The following is a 25,787-nucleotide window of genomic DNA, read 5'->3' as shown; positions in this document are numbered from 1 at the left end:
GTATAGAAAAAATAAAATCCTCTAATGCTGCATCATGAGAGATAAAAGGGACACTTCTATCGTCATGCTTCATAATTACAACCTGCAGTCAGGAATGGAAGTCATGGTGGCACAACTAGAGAGTTGCTTATCAGGGACATAAGATTAAGGAGTCTGAAAGAAGAATGCACCCATTAATTGTGGAGAAAGAAATAAGGGGATCATTTTCTTAATTACATGGAAATGTAGGAAGAAAAAAATCTAGGAAAAAAGACTAAAAATTGCATTTCTGTAACAATTAGTGGAGAAAAGAAAACTTTAATCAATTTATTTTCACAGTTTCTATACAAATAGATTCAAAAAGAATTATCCACACCAAAATGATTCAATTACTTATTTTTTCAGTGAATTTAGTAACTTTTTTTCCTGATTGAGTGAACCAACCAAATGTTTGATAATTTCTAGTGGATGTTGACAGTGTATTGATGTCAGTCATGCCAACAGTTTTTTTAAAATAAATACTAAACTGAGACTATCCTTTGAATTTCTCATTAAATATGAAAGTTCATATTATTTCCTTGTTGTACTCTTGAAAAAACTCTTACAAACAGGGCCAAACATCTCTTAGAGAGGAAAAAAGGAATTTACCTCCTTGACTTTACCAAGAACTGTTACTCAAAATTTGTTGTTAGTGTTGTTGTTTAATTCAGGGGAAAATGCTATATTAAGCAGTGAAAAAATTAAGAGAACATGTGATTTTTAAAAAATATAGCTACGATATAAATGAGAGTAATTGATCTGTAGCACATCAACCCAACTTCATAAGAAACCTCCTAAATTATATAATAAATTGCTCTTTTTTCTGCCACCTAGGCCACTTCTTTTTGTTGATACTATTTACTATAATAGTAGCTAATGTCTATGACTTGAAAAAGCAGACTCTCTCTGATAAGAAAGATTTTTAAGACAAGGGCCTTCATTCTTTGTGAAGAGCTAATTATTCAACAATTACATGTGTGACATATTTTACACATTAAAAACTATGTAACAGAACTGATTGTTGCTTAAAACAAAACAATCTTTTTAGGGAAAACTAGTAAAAATAAAATCTGTTTTTAAATCCATAGAGTTTAAGTTGCTATTTAAATGATGATATAAAGGAAAATAAACTGATTTTTGATTATACATTTAATGTCAATTCAAGTGCCTCTTGATATCACCTTAAATTAATTTAAGCTATAAAATTGCCTGTTGACAATCTGTTTTTATAAATCTCTTGTTAAGAAAGATTTGCATTTTCTATCATTCAGTTCTAGTTTGTATTTAAACAATAAAACTTAGTGTTTGTAATATTATTGTCATTTCTACCTAAAACTTAGTTAGATTTAGCAATATACTTTACCCACTTATTTGCACAGTGGCTCCCGAATTTATACTTTATAAATTATTTATTTATAAATAAATAAATAAATCTCTATGGATTTATTTATTTATTAATGAAATATGTCCTTTAGTATTTCTTTCAAGTGACACACTTTGTGTGTCATTGTATGTCTTTAAACTTTTTTATTCTACCCTCTTTTGTAAATGTTAACTTTACTTTGAATGTTATTTCCTCAGCACTTTGAAGTTATTACTCCATTCTCTTCTAGCCTCTCCTAATGATGATGAGGTCTGTTATCAGTCTGATTGTTCCTTTGTAAATAAGGAACTTATTTCTCCTTTATCTCTATTTGATTCCAAGATTTTCTCTTTGTCCCTGATGTTCTGCAATTCACGACAAAAAGTGACTAAGTATAATTTGTTTTATTTTTTATCTAACTTTTTGATATGAGGACTCATTTCTGTCTTCAGTTCAAGATATTTTTCAGCCATCATTTCAACTATTTCCCCCTCCCCATGAACACTATTCTTTCTTACTTGGATTATTATTAGACATATGTCAGAGCTTCTTGATTGTGTTTTTGTCTCCACGTCTTTTAAATTCTCTTTAATGTCTTTTGTTTTCTTTCCATCTCTCTCTTTGTGCTGCATTTTGCATGCTTCAATCTTCCTATTCACTCATTTTCTCAACATCTATGTATAGTCTACTTTATATCCTTTTCATTATTATTATTATTATTTTTTTTTTGCGGTACGCGGGCCTCTCACTGTTGTGGCCTCTCCCGTTGCGGAGCGCAGGCTCCGGACGCGCAGGCTCAGTGGCCATGGCTCACGGGCCCAGCCGCTCAGCAGCATGTGGGATCTTCCCAGACCGGGGCACGAACCCGTGTCCCCTGCATCGGCAGGCGAACTCTCAACCACTGCGCCACCAGGGAAGCCCTTCATTATTGTTTTATTCCAATGACTTTATTGTTTTATTTGATTGAAAACTTTTTTTGGTTTATACTTGTGGAAGCTGGGAACTCAGGATTCTATACTACGTCTTGAATAAATAATGCCAAAATGTTGAGGTAGTAATTCCAGAGAGGAAAATCCTATGATTAAGCTACAAGATGCATGCGAGAAAGGATGAATCATTATCTTAGTAGCTCTAGCATCTAGTAAACAGCCTGGCAAATTGTATATCTTAATAAGTGTTTACAGTATAGATTAAATATAAACCAACTAAGTGATAAACTTAGCAATAGTATATGCTAGCATTGATAGGTTGTCCTTTCTAATTGTCAGTGATTCAAGTACAATGATTCTCAAACCAGAGATATTTAAAAAAGCACTTCAGGAGAACTTTAAAATGAAGATTTACAGGCCTCACCACAGAGTTTCTGATTCAGTAGGTTTGGAAAATGTCTAGAAGTCTGTATTTTCACATGTTTGATTTTGATTCTGGGAGAATCAAAGAGAAATATTACCTGAGTGTAATCAGATTTCGAAATGATAGTAGAGGTAGGTAAAACAAAGATTCCTCTACATGATTTAGTCAGTAGAGAGGACAGTTGAAACTGACAAGAGAGAAGACCTTTGGAATAAAGCTGAATAACAGGAGAAAAATTTGAGAAAGGCTTATCCTGCCCTTATCAAGTATTATATCAAAGCTAGATCCTTTAAAAAATTTGTAAATAATAAATGTTTGGTCATTTGCTCTAGTAAAAAGCAGCATTTTACAGCATACATTCTTAAAATTCTTTACATTGTTTCCTTAGTTAAAACCATTTGAAAATCGGTAGAAAAGGTTAAAATTGAGTCTTTTTTTCTTGTGGATTTTTTTTTTAAAAAAGCTTTGCATTGAATTTTGTAGCATCACAGAATTATAATGTAATGTAATTTAGCTTAATATCTATCTTGTGTTAGATGACAGTTTTATTAAGCAGAACCAATAATCATCTTTATTCAGAGTCTTAACGACCCATTATAAATGGTCTCATTTTCCCTAATTTTAATTTTACCTCTTAGAGTATGCCTTTCTAGAATTGCTAAAATGGTTACACTTGGTTTCTTTCATAAATATAATTTTAACAATCACTATAGAAACATAAGTCATCAGTAGTTAGTACCACTATTCTATATATTTGATACAAAACTATTTTAGTGTCTTGGTTTGTCAATTAAAATTTCAGACAAGCAAATTTCAGAAAATTAAATTACCATCCTTTATGTATTGGAGGCTTAAACTGAGATGAATAGTCTTTTCTTTCTAGGATGCCACCTTTTAGACCCCTGTATGTATTAGGGTAGGGATTAGCAATCAGATTAGACAAAAATGGGTCTTGTCCCCAGCAGCCTCTAGAATAACTGGATTCACAATCGCCTCTTTAAAAATATCAACAAGCTAGGGTGGTTTTATGTTTATCAGGTATTTTAGCTTAAAGTAAAAAAAAGTAGACAACAATCAGATTATTTTTTGTCACAACAATTGCATTGATAGATGAGGGGAGAGAATGAAGTTATTTAGGTCATAGATACTTCAGAGCAGAGAGGACATCAGAAGTTCTCCAATTTTAAGGTTGTTTTATATAATATTAAATATCTATTCAATGTCATATAGTTTACAGAGCATTCTCACTTGCTTCCTTTCATATAGGCCTACACCTTTTCTTCCAGAAGAACATCATTATTATTCTAAGTTTACACTGAGGGGACTAAGTGTCAGAGAAATTAACTCACACCCAAGACGGTTACCTAGTTCGAGCGGAGGCAAAGCTTATGCTCTTTTTCCACAACATCAGAGTGTTGACAGTCAGAGCACATCCCAAAGGCTCTGGATGCCTGGGAACAGAGGCAAAAGGTCAAAGAAGTTCAAAAAATGGAGGGTGAAGGTCACCTCAACTACAAACTTTACCGGCTTTATATTATTGTCCTGGGACCAGCATGCAACAATTGCTTAGAATTCAAGGAAAGTCAACTCCTTTCAGCTTCTGTCATGGGCACTATAGGTGGCTCCTGTTGCTTTTGAGTAATAATTCTATTTCATCTATACATGATTAAATATAACTTTCTTCTATAAAATTTGTGCCTAAGTGAACTAAAGATGTATTTCCAAGAATTCAAGGGTACTATGAAGAAAGATCCATCCATGGATGCAAATATGAATTAACCTATGATGCCTTTATGTAATTTGATATTTTACTTTATATTATATATGTATTTATTCAATAAGTAAATAGTGAATTCCGGAACTGCATTATACACTGGGATCATAGAGAAAAAGACACAGTCTCTGACCTTATAAAGCTCATACTCTGGTTACGGAGAAAGGCATTGACAATACAACATGGTAAGTAATATAGTAGAATTCATAGGAGGTCCTGAGAATGCAGAGGGATAACCTTTAAACCAACCTTCCAATTGTTTTTGAAATAATTGTTTTGCTGTGATTCACTTACATACATGCATATCAATTATTTGAAAGTTTGCATGTATGTATATATGCATATAGTATGTAGCTTTACTCTTTCTCAGTTGCTACCTACCTAATCTGTAAATAAAATAATGTTCCCGAGTTTGTTCAAACAGAAAAAATTCATGGAGAATGGTAAATTAGAATTGCTTTGATTGCACTTGGAGCATGTGGTTAATACAATGAATACTGGGCTATCTATTTTTATAGGGGTCTTAATAAGCCATGCTGAAAGTGGCATTTTAAAAAGTCTTGGGTAAATTAACAAAAGAAATGCTTTTATTTTTAGCCTAACAGATGTTTAGTTTCTGGTTTATAACCATCTCTTAAAACATTAGAATCACTGGAATGCTGCAACTACCCAGGAATTCTGCCAGTCTAGAAAAGTCTTCAAGATAAATCTAGAATAACTGAGAAAATAGGATATCTCTGTCAATATGTCCCATATCTATAAAACTCTTGGTCACAAATTATGGTTCTCCGAAAATCCATGTTCTCCACTTGGGTTGTTTTTTGTGTGTGTTTGGTACACGGGCCTCTCACCGCTGTGGCCTCTCCCGTTGCGGAGCACGGGCTCCGGACGCACAGGCTCAGCGGTCATGGCTCACGGGCCCAGCCGCTCCGCGGCATGTGGGATCTTCCCGGACTGGGGCACGAACCCCTGTCCCCCGCATCGGCAGGCGGATTCTCAACCACTGCGCCACCAGGGAAGCCCTGCATTTGGGTTTTTAGGTCAATAGTTATATCCATTTGTTAGTATAAATAATACAAATTATCTGAATTCTATCAAGTTTTTTGGTTATATTTATATTATTTTTATTTTAAATAAAAATGATCATGGTATTTGGAATAAGTCTTTCTGGCCAGATTCTGAAGCTTTCACTATCTTTGGCTCTAGACAAGTTTTTTACTCCAAGATTTAGTTTCTTACCTTGAAAATGAAGATGATTCTTACCACATAGTTCTATTGTCAGGATCAAGAACAATATATTATATAAGGAACGTGTATAGCACAAGGCATAGAGTAGTTTCTGGGTCAGTGATAGTTTTTATTTTTGCTTGGCTATAAAACCTGTGCTGGATAATACTTTAACATTTAAACACACCGTACAACATTCCGATGGTGGCATTTAGTCAAAAAATGTAATGATTCCTATTCATTTATTTTGTGGGGACATCAAACTCACCTGTCAGTGATTGGCCTGGCCCATATGATCCGACCACTCAAAATATTACTTGGGTTGTGTTTCCCCACCAAAAAAGGATGAGACATACAAAGTATTTTCCTTTTATTTTCTCATAGTTGTAGTGTTAAGTGATGCCTGACATCTATTTTGAATGCACAGGCTGAAGGCTGTACAATAAAAAGGAACTGGGGATGCTTTTTGAAATTCATCAAGGTATAACGACACCAGTTTATTTTTAAAACTGGATTAAATGCAGTTGTATTATTTGACACCATACGGATATTTGAGCTTAGTTGGTCAGAACTTGCTACTAGTATGTCAGGTTAGGGTATTCAATCTCCCTCATGTACTAATTACAATCTGATTGATTTTTCACTCACCGGATTTTTGTTTTGTTTTGTTCTAGGCTCTCCGACTGCAGCTGTAACTTCAACTTGCCAGTGTACACCATTGCTCACAAGAGGACCAGATGAGAGAGTGTGAATGAGTTTATTGCCAACCCTTTCCTACTCCCAAAACAAAACAATTTTGTAGATTTGTTATTGATGGGTCATAGCACCATCTTCATATACAAATGACAACATTTCATATGGCATTATTTTCAGTATAAATGATAACAGAGATCATGGGGAGACTGTAAAAATTATCTTGGGCTATTGTCTTATTTATAGATTAAAGTACAGTTATGTTTTCCACTGATTTACATTCTGACATCTTAGCTGATTATGTTATTTGCTTCTTTTATGCTCGTCCTCCCCTTAGATCTGGCATAACTATACTTTTGTTAACTATTCTTTCCCTTGTTAGATTGTGTATTTTCTCTGAGCGGCAAAATACGTTTTTTATTATTATTATGAGAATGCTAAGTATTTACCTAATTACCCTTCAGAGAACACTGGAAGAAAATGCAGTTGAACAAATGGATGAATACTGGAAAGGGATTACTGAATACTTTTATTATTTCTGGAAGTCAGCAGCTGTTTTCTCTTACTTTCAAATAGTTTTATTCTAGGTTTCTATTTTTTTTTCATGACAGTTTGTCAAGCTTATAGCTGGTAATTTTTTCTTCCTGTTTGATAAAATATTCCAGGAATGTGCAAGTACTCAGATAAATATTTTCTATTAAATATTCATGAACTTCAGAACTGATTAATACATTTGTTCATTTTTAGAATGAAAAAATAATATAGCATTTATTTTTATATCATGGATTTCAGTTCACATATAAGTTCAAAGAATTTCAAATTAAATTTTATGCCAATCCAAAAATTGAATAACTGATATAAGTAAAAGGGCATAAGCCCAATAGAAATAGTCAGACAGAGAAGAATCTCATTAATTTATTTTAGGCAGTCAATCAGTCATCCATCATACAATATCGAGAGCATAACTTTGTGCCAGGGATTTCTGTAGATACAAAGTTGAAAAGATATAGTATGACTCCTCCAAAATTACATACTCTATTAAGAAAGGTAGATGATGTGGATGTGAAAACAAATTAACATCAATACAGTGCAGTCAGATCTATCATAGAAATACGCAGAGTCACTGAGAGACTACCTAGCCCAATGGATAATCCAATCTGGCAGACAACGTATGCTATTTCTGTTTCAATTTGGAATGCATTCTGATTGTGACCAAGCAAGTTTGTTTTATTAACTTTTGTGCTGGATTGGCTAATCTTTAAATTGTTTTAATTGCTTACATACATATTATTTAGGAGTAGGACAAATGATAGAATATGATGAATGATAGGGTAAAGGGTCATGTGAGATTAAACATTAGTAAAAAATAATTCAAAAAGTGGAATTCATTCCTGAAATGGAGAAGTAATTGCAAAATTAGGAACATGTTTGTGGAAATTCAATAGCATAGCTTGGCACTGACAATCTGACTCACGGCTCTCTTACTATCTATTCACATTTTTCCTTTAGGGGAAATTTGACAATGATGTCTCGCAAATGTGTTGCCACTTTCAAAGCATCTTGCTAGCATTTTAGCAAGGGGAAAGCAGTTCTGGCATTTTAAATAAATGTTCTCCAAATCTTCCCTGCCAGACATCTCATTAAGTAGGAAGCCTCAATAGAGTAATATGGAAAAGCAATTTTAAATAGAAGTTTGATCCAAAACATGGTGATTTTTGTAAATAATATTCTGGGAAGTCTTCTGTGCTTTTTATGGATTTAGTTTTACGGTTGGAGTTGTATGCCTCTCGCTGTTTATTATGACCAGAAATATCACCCTGCCACCCACCACTCCTTTTCAAGGAGAATGGATTGTAAATAAATGTATGAAACGATTCCATAATTTACAGCAGACTATTCAAGAAATGACAATTTCTGAAATGATCGTTTATTCAATATGTTCCCACATATATATTCTCTAAGATATTAAATGCATCCCCTTCTTTAATATGATACTTTTAAATAATATCATTAGAGCCCTTCTTTTAAATACTATATTATGATAATTGTCTCTGCCTCATTGTGATTCTCTTGCTAAAAGTGGACCCCTGAAAGCAGGGTTTGTGTCATATTCACTGTATACACCTTTATATCTCCAACCTGACCACAAACATATAAGTACTTGATTAATATTTTTGAAGCAATGACTACTAGCATGACTTATCAATGTTAGGTACTTGCTGATATCTATTTATTTCTTTTATAAATATGACTTTCAATGTGACTGATTATCTTAGTCTAATATTCTTGTTTGCTGAAATTGGATGGAAACAATCCTGTGCCGTTCTATCTGGATTGCCTTCATTCCAGTGCATGTTCTCATCCTCTCTTGGTTGGATCACAGAAATAAATAACCTTCTTACCACTTACCTGACATAAGTCAAATGTCCCCACCCACTCTATGTCTGACTTCACTCCCAAAGTGATATTTCCAGCATTCAAATCTGATTATGTCACACTCATGCTCAGAACTCTTCCATGCCTGCCTTTCACTCCACAATGAATCAAGATTCCAGGGTTATTTTACCTGGACTTAGTTCTAGGAGTATATGAAAAATCCTGCCTTTTCACTTTTCTCCCTGAAGTGATCTACTTATGATGTTCATTAAATATTGTTGAATAAACCCTGCAGAACTGAATAAATATAGATGTCTATTGTAGCCCACTTATGCCAAAATTTGGGCAGGCAAGTTTGTTCATGGAAGTTTTTTAATAGTGATGTTTGTTTGAAAATGCAGATGGGTGCTTTAGGAAAGCATTTCACACACTGGACCTGTTGATAAAAATCATCCAAGGTGGAGGTGTGTGTGTGTGTGTGTGTTTTCCTTTTTTTTTTAGTTTTTATTTTATATTGGAGTATAGTTGATTTACAATGTTGTGCTAGTTTCAGGTGTACAGCATAGTGATTCAGTTATACATACACATATATCTATTCTTATTCAGATTATTTTCCCATATAGGTTATTACAGGATATTGAGTAGAGTTCCCTGTGTTATACAGTAGGTCCTTGTTGATTATCTATATTATATATAGTAGTGTGTATATGCTAATCCCAAATTCCCTGGAGGGATAAATGAGGTGTATTTTTTAAATGAAGATTTCTGGAGTTAGAACTTGCTAAGGAAAACTTGAGAATCTTTAATTTTTTTTTAATAATTGCTCTAATCGATTCTCCTGTCCAGGCAGGTTTGGGAAAGATCTCTTGGAGTTATAGTTAATATCTGGAGACTAGATTCCTGCTCAGTGTGGAAAGCTGGGATATGTGACCCTAAAGTCATTCCCTTCCATGAATTTTGAGGAACTGGGATTCTAGTGGAGGTCACAGTTTACACATGTGTAGATGCAGATAATTGACTCGAGATTTACCTGAATGCAGATAGGAGGAGTTTGGGAACAAATGACTGGGTCCAGGGTCACCAGATCTGGAGAGTTCTGACCAATTGTCAAGGATTCTAAGGGAAATCATTCTCTAACCCCACATTTGTTTATTAATTTAACAACTATTTGTTGAACACCTATTATGTGCCAGGTATAGTTTTAGGTGTTGGGATATAACAATAACTCACATAATCTCAGCATTCTTTCAGGTGATCTGTCCCAACTCACCATGCTTGGCTCTAGAACTCTCCAGTTAAGAGTAATTTTCATAGCCACTTGGCTCTTATGCAAATTGAAAACAATCTTCCCCAAAGAGCCATCATCATCCTTGTTAAAAATAAGTGTTGAGGGTTTTTGGTCTGACTGAAAACTCTGAAAGTATAACAGTTGGATCCCGGTTAGCAGGCACAACTTCTCACCCTATGAAACCTGTTTATATCTTACATGAACGCTTATGAAGAGTTCATTCTAGGCCTAGCCCCGAATCTCTATTAAATGCCCTATCATTTTAGGTGAAAATACATTGTATTTCTTATTTTTATCTTTTGAACCTGGCATTTTTATGCTCACATTGATAATCCTATAAATATTTCAGGCTGTAGAGGCAGGATGGTGAAGTGTGGAGAATTGTTCTTACTTCACAAGCTGTGAAATTAAATGAGTTATAAAATAGAGTGTTATATTGACTAGCATTTAACATCTATACATTAAAATTACTGTGTTAATTTGTTAATTTTACAGGATGTTAAACTGAAATTTGAGGTGGCTACAATGACTTGTAAATATTTATTTGTTATAACAAAAGTGTCTTCAAACATTGTCAACTTTTTAGTACACCTAATGTTTCTATGAAGTATGGTGAGTTAAAATGATGGCCTTGAGACAATGTTTTCTACTCTATTTTTAAAATCCTGTGCAGTAGTCAAGGCTTATGTTTCTTGGTATTTCATTTCTCTGTGGTAACATTCAAATTAAATTACTACATTTTTACAAGGAAATTATTCTAAAGGCAAAGTCTACTAAATTAAATCTAAAGACAATAAAAGACCACACTGAAATAAAAATAGAACTGCAAATACAAAAACTAAAAACAAAGTCGTAAGCATGGGGGTTTTTCGTTTTGGGTTTTTAAATTTTTTTTATTTTTTTATTTTTTTTGTTTTGGTTTTTAATCAACAGTTTTATAGATGTGGATGCTTTGGAAAATGGAAGAATTTTCAACAAGAGCCAAGAATGTCATGGTGATTTCTGGGAGTGTATTTCCAAAGACCACAAGAAATATATCTGCCACTAAATGGGAATTATATAGACTCTTACATAGATAATACACCCACCGAAAAGCAAAAGAACTACCTTACTTTTGGAATTTCCCTAAAATTCCACTTGTAGTTGCAAAAATAAAATGAGAAAATGGTGTTTATTAGCAGTGGTCTTAAAGTCTATGGAATGGTGCACTTGACTTATGAAAGTAGAAAGCCAGGATATCAAAATAAATATCCTTTTTGTTTTGTTTATTAGAGTGAGAGGGAGTTTTACTAATCACTATGCTGTAAATATAAGAAAGTTAAAGCATTTAATAGTTTCCTTTACTGTTCACGTTTTTCTGGGATGTTTTGAAGATGACTGCATCAAACACAAACTATTTTAAAACTAGTAGATTAAAAAGAGAAGTTACCTCTTCTCTTTCCAGGGGTTTTATGAGCCCACATTTAAGTATTTATCATTGAAATTAGGATAATTCCCAACACTACCACCGACATCAACATCTACCATGTATATTGTACCACAGCGTTTCTTAAACTCTTCCACATCATAGCACTCATTGAAAGTAGCATTTGTATAGCACACTGGGGTGAAAAAAACCAAAAAGAAGGCTTCTTCCTGCAGTCTGAAAGCTGGGGAAGGTCTGGGCCCCAGGCCCAACCCAGAAGCCCTGAGGGCTGCAGGCGTCACTATTCTGGCACACTCGTAGTCCGTTTGCATACATCAGGGTGTATTAGCATACCTGTTGGGGAGCTCTGTGTTTGCTTTTAAAGAGATGGTAACACTAAAAAGACTACGTGTTCCTTTTTTCTTTTTTTCAGTTTCCTTGAGCCAAAATTTTAGCAGGAAATATTTCTGTATTTTATATCTCAGCTTTCTATTGGAATAGATTGCTTCCAATGTCCCCAATGATGAAGATGATGAGAAGTAAGTACTTGAGTTTTGTCTCAAATAAATGCAATTAGCATAAGCGAATCTGTTTGTAGTGACTCAGGTTTTTCTTTCTTCCTGAAATTTTCAATAAAAAATTGGAGGTTCAAAGTAGCACATTGGATTGCTTAGCAATTTTTTCTAAGGTAATTATTAATGGTTTGGAAAAAAAGAGTAAGGTGGCATATCCATGTAACTTGATTTATTTTATTTTAAATATCTTTTATTTTTCTAGTTTAAGATATAATGTTTTTCATCTAACTTGTGTATAACAATGACAATCTCTAAAACATAATTAAGCATACCAGCCAGTTTAACTTCAGAAAGAAATGTCGTTAAAACAGTTAGAGAGGTGAGAGTGGGTGGGGCGGGGAGAGGATTGATTTATCAGTTTCCCTTAGTGTGTTCAAAGTTTAACAATTCTTCCTGTCTAGAAACTGTTATATGTAGCTTTAATCTCTTCTACTACAATGCAACTTCATTTTCTCTTTTTATGTCTTGGAAGGCAGAAGGCCCCAAGAGTGTAAGAGAAGAGTTAAAGAATAACCAGCTCTACAACTGTGATTGGGTAGCGTTGCCACAACTATAAAATGAAAGCTATTTCACTTGTTCTATAGCCCTTAAACTTTGGAAATAGTGTCCAATAGTGAAAAATTAAAAAAAAAAAAGTCTTCCTTGTTGTCCAAAGGAAAAGAATCATGAGTCTGTACACATGATACATTAAGTCAATTGTATTTCTTTCAAAAGCTTTTAAAAGCACAAGTGAAGTCTAAAAGAAGTTGTATGTCACCATGAAGATGTCAGTAACCTGTGACACTTAAGCAATTGATTTCTATGTTCATTCTGCTTTATTAATAATCTTTTGTATATTTCCCAACACATTAACCTGCTCGTACTTCCATAATAATCTCTTCAGTTTTGAAGATAGTCTCATTGCAACATGTACTCATGAGGACTAATATCATCTGTTGGAGACTGAGATCATATACCAGGAATACCCTTTGAGCATTTATGACCTTAAAACCAGTGTGAAATTGGATCACAATTACAGAAAAATACCAAGTCTGCAACTATTTGTCTCAGACATCTTAATGGCAGCTCTTGAAATGACTTGAAATGACTTAAGAAGACTATTCAACATCAAATCTTTTCTAAGGAACTTATTGAAGTACAATTGAACTTTATCATACTCCTAGAAAGTTTTGGAGAAACTGTTGGTTTCAACATATATGTCCCTCGATTGTGCCTTTTGTATTGTGCTTCAAATGGATAAACAATGGGATTTTTCCCATTTTTAAAGGGCACGATGGATCCATTTCCTCAACATTTTGAAATGCAGAGGACATGAAACTATATACCAACTATTCCTAAGATATTTATAACATTTCTGATGATCTTCAATAATTGTACATATAATGTATTAAATTTACACAGATATCAACTATTTATTAGAGTTTTATTACAAACATTGAATTGACACACAGTAAAAATGTCTCAAAATTATTAAACACATAGGGAGTACACACTATTGTTATTCTATAGAATTTAGAGAAACAAATAAAGTGAGTTGGTGCTATCTCACATATTATCTAGAAATTGTTACTCTCATATTTTTCCAAATTGATAATTAATTAAATCCTGGGCACCAACAGATTGTGGGGGGGGGAGGTCTTTCTGTTCATGTGTAACTTCTGAAGTTCTGGTTAGAGAAACACATTCCAGATGCCCACACAAAAATTTTTGACTCATGAATAAATTTATATGATGGTTAAATTTATTTCCAGAACATTTTAAACTAATGTTTCCTATTAAGCCATTTTACAATTTTGAATTGATATAAATTATGCCATTTCTGAATTATGATTATTCTGTACAGTTTTTTACCAAGTACTAACTGAACATATTTCCTAACTCTGTCAAATGAACTTTGCTATTTTTTGTAGATTCTTGATTTGAACTATCAGCTAATTACAATACTACATTTTCTATGAACTTGGTAGGTCTAAGGTTTTCTCTATTCAGTAATCAATTTGAATGAATTTATTTTGGCAACATATGGAATTAGTCTAAATGATCTTTTGTTAAGGTGAGTTCAGTTTAGATAATAAAATTTAATTTCAGAAATGTAGCTCCATTCACCATTTTATTAACTGATGCCAGTAGCTGAATATATGGACTAATAAGTGAAATGTTATTCATGAGAAAGTAGAAAAGTCAAAATAATTTCCTGATTTTTAAAATCTGATTATTAGTGATACTGTTATATGCTTTTACCAGTTCCTATAGTTAAAACTGTATAAAGCAAAGTAGAGTTACAGATGAAGCTTTGTGTTTTTAAAGACAATCACATGAGTTTCTTTCCAAATCATTCAGCAGCTACTTAGAAAACTATTTTGAATGATATCATTTTGCAAAGATAAGTATCACTAAATTATTACTACAGCATAAATGGATAGGTTGTCTCTGGTTATCTACCAAAGAATCTCCTTCATCTATAAATTTACGAGTACATTTTAATATGAAGCTCATATTTTTAAGACATGAAGACAAAAGGGGTGCATCCTGGTCTATGGATTTGGGAAGTTCTTTTCTTTCTACCTCAAAAGAGGCTATTTGTTTGGAGGTCAAGTCCAACACATATGCAGTGTAAAATTACAGAGTTGTCTGGCCCTGAGCTTCACCTGGAAGTCTAGTTACACGTTTATTAGTGAGAAATTCTAGCCAGGCTAGATCACTTGTGGGACCCCACCATCTGCTGTGAGCCTATATCTTAATGCAGTCTGGCCTCCTCTTTAGATGATGGGGGATACACTTTTAAACAACACGTGATACCACTTCCACTATCAATTTAGCAACATTTTACTGAAATTGGAACTTACAAACAATATAAGGACAGTAGGATCAACGTTTTAAAACATGGATAGTGGGAATGAATTGATAATTCTAAAAATCAATTTGGCAAAAATGCACCAGGAACCTTAAAATATTTGTATCATTTGAGGTAGTAAATTCTATTTCTGGGGATCTGTCATAAGGAAAAACTAGAATATTGACTAAAAGTTGTATTGAAAGGTTTTTATGACAGTGACATTTGTAATATGGGAATAATTTAAACATCCAACACAATGTTACTGGGTAAATAAATTATAATACACTCTGAGGAAAAGAGATTACAAATAATTAAACTTGTTCATAAGATTGTTCATAATATGGGAAATGCTTTAAAATAAATAAAAAATGACAATTGAAAAACAAACTTTAAGAAAGGATTACATAAATTCTTGAGGAATTGTATCTGCATGTATGTGCATAACTATATTTTGTACCTATTTCTGCATTTTTCTCTTTAACTATATTTAAAATGCATAATGAAATGTACTTAAGGAGATAATGAAATGTCCTTTGTGTTCTTTTAAATTTCTTTACACTTTTACACATTTTCAAAATTGCATAAAATTAGATATTATTGTTATAATCACAAGAATCTTATTTTAAAAAATAGACTCAGGCCCTAATAATGGAGAAAGAGTGCCCTTCATCAGCTGATGTGTCCATCTGACAGCACAAAAATACACTATCAGACCGTCCCCATATACTAAAACATTCCATCACTTACTCATGGGTGACAAATTGGGATATATTTGATAACTTGGTTTGTATAATTATTACTAATAATTGAGGTACTTGGCTTCATGTATAGTAAAATTTCCAATACTTCCCCTTTTCAAGTGTAAGACAACAAGGGTGAGTTGAGAGTTTTTCTAAAATCCCAAAGAAGGTGCGAAAATAATAACTGAGAAATAATTTTAAAATCATACAGAACAAGACCTTTTTAACTCATGAAATATACTATAAAATTATTTCCTGAGGAGATTATTTCAATGTATACTCTAAGTGCCTTTTTATAAACAATATTGACTGGAGAACTTGAGTCTGAAATGCTTGGAAACTAATAGGGGTTTATTAATTTCATTTAGGGTATTTCAAAGCCAAGTTTTAGAGTTGTTAAAGGACCTTTGCCATAGTACTAATGATTACTGTGTTTTGTTATATTGCCACCAAGCTGGTAACTACAGATATGGAAGAATGGTCTTAGGACAAGAATAAATTGGAACTAGGCACAATAGCTCAATTTTGTCCTGGTAACAGAGGTCTGAGGAAGAACAATGTTGCTACGAGATGATTTTTGTTCATGGTAAACACCACAGCTAACACCTTTATTTCAGCATTTTTTCACTGAATAAATACAGGCAGGGAAAACGTTTATGAATGGACTGCAATAAGTTAATGTGTATGAAATTTACTTGGCATCAGGCACGCTGTGGCACAGCATTCTGTTCACAATAGGAACAAGTTGAAAAGAAAGTAGAATGAATGAATAAATGATAGGCATTTAATGAACCCTGATTTCCTTCTCCTTCATCACTGTTTCTTCCTTAATTGATAGGTGAGTCAAAAATTCAGGTCTGCAGTGTGGCCTGGAAGATTTCGTGCTAAAAACAATACAAAACAAACAAACACAAATATATTTATCAGTGTACAACCCAATGGTATTAAATTTATTTTGAGTAACATAATTTTTTAAATCTCCAGAGTAAATTCAAATAGTAGGCAAAATGCCATGTTTTTTAGTTAAAATCTCAGGAAAGTGGACATTTTTATATGTGCCTATGAATAACCCTATAATATATGTTTTCATGAGTAAAATAAAATTACTAATAGACCCCTACAGTTACACTGCTGAGAGCTGCATATCAGGATGAATTTGCATGAAGAATGTAAATTTCATTTTTTGTCATAGTGATCTGACTTTCATCACATGTGGCTATTACATTTTTAATGGATGCTTAGTAACTGAATCTATAGCTTTTGTTTGGTAATGTATATTATATTTTAGGGAAAAAATCACATTCAACAGGAGTGAGAAAAAATTCTGGTTTTTATATTGATTGATGCACATTAATTGTTTACCAGAATATTTAAACATCCCCCAAGCTCATCTTCTGAATAAATCATTCGCAAACTCATAGGCAAATAGAGCATAATTGATGGGAGTAGCATTCAACAAATGCCATGTGATTTGAATTTTATGTGTATTTTATATATGTGGTTTTATGGATAGCAGAAACTGAATAATATATTTATCTTTGGGTAGAATTTTCACCAGTAAGCTAACTAAGAAACTAAAATTTGATATCTCTGTTTGGGGTAATTTGAAACTGAAGTTGCATTTGTTTGAAAATAATTTTAAAGTTTTGAACTACCCAGTAATACTAAATACAAGTTTTATTGAAAACTACAAATGCAAAACAATTGAAACATTGATCACTGAAAAAAAAAAAAAAGGAGTGGGGGTAAAGGAAGGAAATGAGAAATGGTTTTATTTCTCAATAAACATGTCATTGCTGATTAAAGAAAGATATGATTTCATTGTATGCTACAAAGGAGGATGACATCAAAGTGTCCTGTTGGTAGCAAACTAGCTATGTAAACCAAAAAATAGAGCTGCATTAAAAATACAATACGTCGAAACAGTAATTTTTCAATGCTGGGTAAATACTGTGGACATTTTAAATTCAAAGATAAGCAGAATCAGCAGACAGTGACAGAGTTAAATTTGCTAAAAATCAATAGAAGAGCAGTAAAATGCAATTTTCTTAAACCAGGCTGTAACTTCAAGTGAGCTGAACCATTCCTGATTCAACTGAGAGATTTTTAAATAGGACTTAAGAAAAGTGGATTTATATTGTTTCATTTTATTAGTGCTTGAGCAACATAAATGTGAAACGCTTTGAAGTAATCTACATTATATTTTTATTAGCTTCAGAGTTTCTATATACATATTTTATGTTCTTTTCAGAAGCTTAAATAGTATTACATTGTAATTATTATTTGCAGATGGTATTTGTTTTTCTCATAATGACCAGTCAGAAATCAGTACTCTGAGTTCATGAAAAAGAATCATTTCATGTTGAGTAGCAGTTACTCAGTATGCATTCTAGCTCTTCCTCTCAGAGGGAAAGATTTAAATAATGTATGGCGGGTTCCTTTGTAATGAGGCGCTCTTTTTTTATGTTTTGTTGCGATTTTGTCACTTTAGAGGAAATGTCGTTAGTTAAAGGGTCACAAATCATATCAAGGATTTCATCGATGCCATATAATTGAGCTATATATCTTTTAATGGGTGGATGAATGTCATTCAAGGCTCTTGGGCATTTAATTCAAATACTAAATTTAAGAAGCATGAGCATATTGATGAGTTAGGAAAAGACATAGAATTTTTTGCATGACACGAGACCTGGGTGAATATCTTTTTTCTTCCTTTCTTTCTCATTAAAGATTGATCTAAAGATTTTTTTGAGGGAGACTTATTTGATAGATGTAGCCACTTTTTTGATTCCCAGAGTGGCAATAAAAAAATCGCTCAATAAAACACCATTTCCCATTTCTCTTGCGTCCGGTACTCCCTTCCTCTTCAAATGCAGCTGTTTTCTTAAGGATTCTTTCAAAAGTGAAGGCCATGTGGGGGAAAAAAAAAAAAAAAGACAGTTTCTGAAGAGCCAAGTAGCTTCTTAAAGCACTGAATCGAAGTGTTGCTTCTAAGCATTTTGTGGCTTCTAAAATAGGCTATCTTGAAATAATAAAAATAAAAATAACAATAACAAATCTCAGCAAATTTTATTTTAACAAAAGAGTAGCCTTCCTAAAGATATCTTTCATTATTTTGACATCTCTTTTCTTAAATGTTTCCTGCATGTGAAATCTCTTGTATCCTCTGGCACACATGACTTGTTAGGTATTGATATTTATTTTGTGCATTTATTTATTTATTTTTAACATCTTTATTAGAGTATAATTGCTCTACAGTGGTGTGTTAGTTTCTGCTTTGTAACAAAGTGAATCAGCTATACATATACATATATCCCCATATCTCCTCCCTCTTGCGTCTCCCTCCCACCCTCCCTATCCCAGCCCTCTAGGTGGTCACAAAGCACCGAGCTGATCTCCCTGTGCTATGCAGCTGCTTCCCACTAGCTATCTATTTTACATTGGGTAGTGTACATGCGCATTTATTTTTATTGCCTACACATTTTGCTATTATGCCATGTCAGGCCCTTTGTCAACTGACAGTATGTGTAGCCCTGTATTTGGGATACATGTCTAGGAGGGATAATAGGTAGCAGCAACATAAAACACAAAATCAGCAACATGCTATGCCAGAGAAAATCTTTTTTTACAAAAGTTTTGTAATATTCTCTTAACTTAAAACACTAGCATGTTAATTGTACCTGTTTTCCAAAGAGCATGCCATTATTATTGACATGCTGCTAGCTTTATGGTCCCAGGATACACGAATTATTAGTGTTGCTTGACATTTTTAAATCCCTAACTCTATAGCCTATAGCTATATTCCCGTTAGCTATTACAGGTTTTAAGAGGTCATGCTAGTTCTTGATCAGTGATTGCTCAGTATTTCAGAGGTGTCAGATTCTCTTGTTGTTAAAAAAAAATCTTGGTTGTTACTTTTGGACTTTATAAAACATTGTCTAAATAAAATTGTAAAGCACTGTTATGTGTCTGATGCTTGGAGGACACCTACGCTGATTTTTGTAAAGAAACTACAATTACTTTTCTACCACTATTTTTTTAACACTAAAACAATACTATTCAAATGCAATTATTATTAGATTTCAGTGCCTTTCTCTCAAAGCATTCCAATGCAATATTAAAACAGCACTATATCATATATAACTGAATATGTCTGAATACTTATTATCCAAAAAGTCCATCTGATTAGGAGTAATAATGAAAATAGTTGAGTTACAGGAAGGTATAGCATATCTATGAGTCTTTAATTTTCCAGGAACAACATACTGATTCGTATCAGACTGAATGGCTATTTGCTTGTCATGGAAAGATACAAGCATTGGAAGCATGAAACACAAAAACAGAAATATCAAAGACATCTGATTTTTTTTTTCAAAGAATTGTGATACTTTATTTTTGCATTCTCAGTTTATTTTTCATTGTGAGAAGATGTTAACTGACAATTTTTTTGAAATCTTTAGGCAAATCAATGCATTCCCAAATAATATGTCTGTGTTTGGGGGTTTTAATTATTAAAGAATTACAAGGAAAATATATTTTGTTTCATTTATTTCCTTTAATATACACTTACCCTCTCCTATCAGCAGGAAACATTTTAAATTAGGACACCTGTAATGAAACTCAGCACAATTAATTGCCTGTTAGTCTCTTACACTAGATCTATACTACTAGTTATGTTGCTAAATTGTGGCTTTGGAAACTTGCTTTATACAGGTTGACTTCCAGCTCATCAAAGGATGTATTCCAAAGTCCCAGTGAATTAGTTCCAGTGATCAGTTGAGAATAGGAAACACATTTTTCAGTGTTCTCCCACTGTCATATTTAATGGCTGATTTTTTTTTTTTTTTTTTTTTTTTGTGGTTTGCCGGCCTCCCTCTGCTGCGGCCTCTCCCGTTGCGGAGCACAGGCTCCGGACGCGCAGGCTCAGCGGCCATGGCTCACGGGCCCAGCCGCTGCGCGGCACGTGGGATCCTCCCAGACCGGGGAGCGAACCCGGTTCTCCTGCATTGGCAGGCGGACGCGCAACCACTGCGCCACCAGGGAAGCCCTAATGGCTGATTTTAAGTCCTTGTGCCAACTCATCTCTCTGAAGCACTTCAATCTGTGGGACAATTCTCTATATCTTGAAATATTCTTTTCCTTTGGCTTCCATTCTTCTTCTCTTCTCATCGTATCACTAACCAATCTTTCTCAATTTCCTTTCTGGGTCCCTTCCCTTTTCCCATTCCTTAGATTCTCCTTTTTGGTTCTCTTCTCATTTAACCAAAGAATGTTTGTGAAGCAATTACTATGTGTACTATAGTGTGAAATCTCTGAGGTATTCAAAAGTGCATACAATAAAGGCACTATCCTGAAGACCTTGACCTTTAATAGTGAAGAAAGCATGTAAACATATCTTTCTAACTGAATGATGTCAATGCTTCTCTTCTCTGCATGTTCTGCCCAGGTAATCTCACTGATCCTCAAGACCTCAGCACAGTGGGTGCTGCCTATCCCTGACACTTACCTGCAGCTGTATTTCCAGCTCCTTACTAGACCTTTCTCTTTGGATGTCCTCTAGACACTTAAAACTCAATGTGTCACAAATTAAATTTTTTCTGAACCAATGATACTTTAACTTCCAGAAAAATAAAATCATAGTTCATCTACTTGATTCTTGGTCTTGAATGTTGTCACTTGTGTTAATACTTTCTCAGTCTTATAACCTCTAAATTATCCTTGACTAGTGTTTTCTATTTCCTTTCTTACACTGAATGTGTTTAAAAAAAATATACTTATTTTCCTCAGAATATAAGTCTACTTATTTTCCTTGGCTTCTGAATATCAATTCCTCATTGCCACTTTATTTCAGTCCTACCTCACCTCTCATCTGGATGAATGGCAATAATTTCATATCCTATTTCCCTACCATGTAGACTAGTGGAAATATACGGGGCTTTGGAATCTTTCAAAACAATTAAAAGCGCAGCTGCACTACTGACTATATATGTGATCTTGGATAGCGAACTACTTACTCCAAGCTTCAGTTTCTCATGTATGACATGAAGTAATAATATGAACATTTCAAAGTTGTTGAGAAAATTGTTGTATAATATAATTCCTGGCATATATTAAACACATACAAATATTAGTTACCTTCTCACTTCAATTTATCCCAGACAATACCATTAGAATGATCTTCCTTTAAAATTCTGGTCATATTCTCCTATTGAAAATCTTCATTGAATTCCCATTGCTTAAAAATTACACTCACCTGGATGTTTTAACTCCAGTCCACTTCTCTAACCTCATTTCCTATCTCTCCACTCCTGGCTTCTATTGACTAAATCGTACCAACCTTCTCACCATTCACTGAGCTCTCTGATCCCTGCGAATACTCTATGTCTACCCAGACTGTTCCTGCCTTCTCTTTGGAAAGGTCTTCTCAACCACCTCTTCTCTTGGTAAAACACCTATTCATCTTCAAGACCCAGATCAAACGGCACATCTTCGGGAAGTCTACACTGACTCATCCAAGAAGAAATAGTCATTCTGCCTTTTGTACCTCAGCATCACTTTGTTTACAAACAATGGCATGTTAATTTCTTGTGACCTTTCCTATATGAGCTTCAGTTTGCTAAACAATAATAACAAGGAGAACAACAGTAATAACATTTATGGAATACTTCCTATATGTAAGGCATTGTACTGTGCCCTTTATGTTGCTTATCTCATCTGGACCTCACTGCAACACAGTGAGGTATCAATAGATGTTATTTCATCCCTAGTTTACTGATGAGCAAACTGAGGCTTAAAAATTTGCAATTAGTCCTAGATGAACCACTTAGGTAGATCTAACTTCAGAATCCGTGCTTTTAAACACATATAATTATTTATTTTAAGCATCATATGTTGATTCGCAAACTCCTATAAGAATATGATAAAAGTAATTTTTAAAATACCATTTGCAAATCCATTTCCATATCATGTAGCTCATGGATCTTCTGAGGAATCCACTGATCTGAAGATAAGACACTTTTCCTTACAGATCAAATTTTTAATTCTATAATCTGATGAACAAATATTATCAAACTTTTCATTTTTAAGTAAAATCCACATTTAAAATGACAACCTACAGTTATCTCAATGATGTGGCTTCTAAGGAAATTGAGATCCTTTAGTTTCCTGAAACTATGTTTGAAAAACACTGGGTCAAGGTAGTGACATGTTCAACTCCTCAGAAAATATTTATTTCTCTTCGTGTTGGAGAGTGAGCTTGTTATGAACTGTACAAAATTTATCCTTGCATCCCATCATGAGTTTTTTGAAGGGTTATTTACTCAATCAAGCTTTTATCTGAATATTTCAATGAGGTTGGGATTTAAAAGAAAAGTAAAACATGTTTCCACAACCAAGGTAAATCAGGCAAAGTACTTTTTATCATGAAAACTGAGCAGCATTGACAAGCTGACATGAATGGAAATGTGTTGATCCAGATTATTGAGATCACCCCCAGACATATTTGGATCAATGCTCAAACATGTGAATTATAAATTAATCAGTGGGAACGAAGTTGTGCTTATATACGGATAGCAGAGATTGCAAATTGGCTTCCCGTGGACTGAATTTGGCCCATAAACATGTTGTTTGTTCTGCCTGATATTTTTAAAAAATTTAAGACAGTATTTAAACACCAGGGTATTTGGTTTTTACATGAATCTCTGGGTTTACAGCTTCTCTTGAAAATTTGGAAGCTCTGATAACACTGGGCCCATATTCTCATGTGGCAACAATTGGCTGGAACTGAACAGCAGCTGTTCCCTCTACATAGGACTTGTACTTTCCAGTGCAGCACAGCCTCCAGCAGACCCATTTCACCCATTTACCATACCTGCCTGTCCCTTGTTCGTAGTTGTAAACTTAGAAGACTGGTCTGGAAATTTGAAGAGTTTATAGGAAACTGTTACTTTTAATAATGCATCATGTGCTGCAATGCAAAATGAAATCACCTCTTCTAAAGTGTAGGTTAGAGATATACACTCCTAGATAGTCACTGAGGCTGCTGTGTCTCACAAAAAGAGTATAAATAGAAAAATCCCAAGTTTAAATATTTGGAATCAAATACTTTTGACTATGGAGAAACAAAAGACTTGAATTCTCGCCTCCTGGTCAAATCCTCACCTTCTTGAATCCAGGTACCCTATGATGAGTATGAAATCAAATCCAGAAGCCCAATAGTATTTCAGTGAATAAGGCATCCACAGTTAAATGTAATTTTAATATTGATTATCTATAAGAAAGATGGGAGGAGGGGTGGGAATGAAGATCTATTTTCTTTTTATTCTCTTTATTTTTGTATTATTAAATTTGTATATCACCTTGTAATTAGAAGCAACAATATAAACAAGCAAAACATAAATGGGCAAACATTTTATTTCGTCATATTTTACAATTCTCTGTTTTCTAGTCTTTTCAATCTGGTGATGATGATGCTAGTATTATTAAAATGGTCTAGTAGGTTACAGTATTTCCAGTTATTCTAAATCCTTACAGTTCTATAGGACCTTGAAGGAAGTTTCATCATGAGAAAAAAATTAACCGTATCATGGTTTAATTGTTTGTGTTGGCTAATAAATGTAACACTAAATTTCTATTCCTAGTGCTTTGTTGAATCTTAGACCAGAGGATATATTAGAGGACTGATTTGATTTAGAAGGACTTTGAGTCCCTTGAATTATCATGAAAAAACCAGCTCAAATTTCTTTGATGTGTCACTCATCTTTCAGCAGCCCTGGTAATATTAGAGCACTTCATTTTTTTCCAAAGCACTTTCACATACTGCAAACTTGCCTTTAGGTATTGCAATTAAGTTAATTTAGGATATTTAGCCTAATGGAAGTGTGAACAAGGATAGCTCAAAAAGGAGGGTGACTGATTGAAGACTTTTCTTTCTGGTTCAGCAGTCTTTAAGACTGAGAGTTTTAATAATTCTGATAAGTAGGTAACAGGAGAACCAATACCTAGGAAGACTCCGGAAATGTGAATATTGTCATTTGTATTAGATTCTCACCATTTATGGATTTACCATTTGAAATTTGACTCTTCACAAACTGCCCCAAAGGTTTATGACATTTAAAAGCTGTGATCATTTTTTGAACCTTAAAATTTGAATTATTTTCTTTTCAACTCTGGTAATTTGAAGAAAATCACTTAGCTAGTATGTGAACCTAGTTACTCACTGGACATCAATGCTGCCTGTTGTTCTCTAACCATCTCTGCATACAAAGCATCTCACTTAGAATGGTTTAGAAAACACAACTATTTCTTTGTGGAAAGGAACTGGTCTTCAAAAGAGAAGAGGAGATTAGAGAGTCAAAAACAAAAGTGATTAACTTCTGGTGAAAGAATTTCTCAACTGAAATAACCCAACACTGAAAGCAGTGTTTCTGTTTATAAATTTGGAAACTTCAGATTTCAAATATCGAAAACATCAGGAGTCTACTACCCTTCTGGTATATCCTTTAATACCAATTCTCTTATTTTCAACACTGGACACATTGGAGTTTGCTAAAAGGTCAACTTAATCTTCATTTAGTCAAACAAAAAAATACTCATTGAGTGCCTATTTATGCAGATTATGGCATTAAAAGAGATTAAAATAAAGCATTGTTACAAATAAGGTTCCTTCCAAAGATATTCCTCACCTTCTGGATTTAAAGACTTCTATTTCTGGTCATATGGTCCTCTGATTATTCACTTTCCTTTTCATTCTGCTGTATCTTTGCATATGCTTTTTATTCCCCCTTAAATGATCTCTACGCCTAAGTGCTGTATTTGTTCCAGATTCGGCTCAGGTGGTAATTTCTCTAGGAAACCTTGCCAAGGAGAGTGGAGCATCTTTGCTTGAGTCTACTCAGCACTCTATACAGACTTCTCATGACGTTTCCCATTGTAATGAGATTATCCATTCATGTGCTCCTCTCTACACTGGTATCTCCATCACTAGGACTTTAGCTTATTAAGGGGTTAGACCATGTTTCTTTTTCAATTAGTGGGTATCCCCAGTGCACATCAAAATGCCTAGAAGAGTAAACATTCACTTAATTTCGATAAAGTTAGGAGAACCAGGTGGAGAAAAAGGCCCGTCTGGGAGAATGGGC

The 25,787-nt window shown here is 33.8% G+C and overlaps 1 long non-coding RNA gene across 1 annotated transcript in view; it reads left to right on the top strand.

The window, feature by feature from the left end:
* The window catches only part of LOC114486014 (uncharacterized), a 92,099-nt gene extending 85,373 nt beyond the window's left edge, over nt 1-6,726 (top strand). Inside the window, exon 4 of the long non-coding RNA XR_003679259.2 lies at nt 6,410-6,726. This is a non-coding gene — a long non-coding RNA (uncharacterized lncRNA). The remainder of the gene's footprint in view (nt 1-6,409) is intronic.
* Nucleotides 6,727-25,787: the final 19,061 nt, after the last annotated feature.

This window comes from Physeter macrocephalus, chromosome 4 (assembly GCF_002837175.3).
Source record: "Physeter macrocephalus isolate SW-GA chromosome 4, ASM283717v5, whole genome shotgun sequence".
NCBI classification, from domain to species: domain Eukaryota; kingdom Metazoa; phylum Chordata; class Mammalia; order Artiodactyla; family Physeteridae; genus Physeter; species Physeter macrocephalus.
Note: the sequence above shows the minus strand (reverse complement) of the source record. Positions and strands in the feature narration are given on the sequence as shown.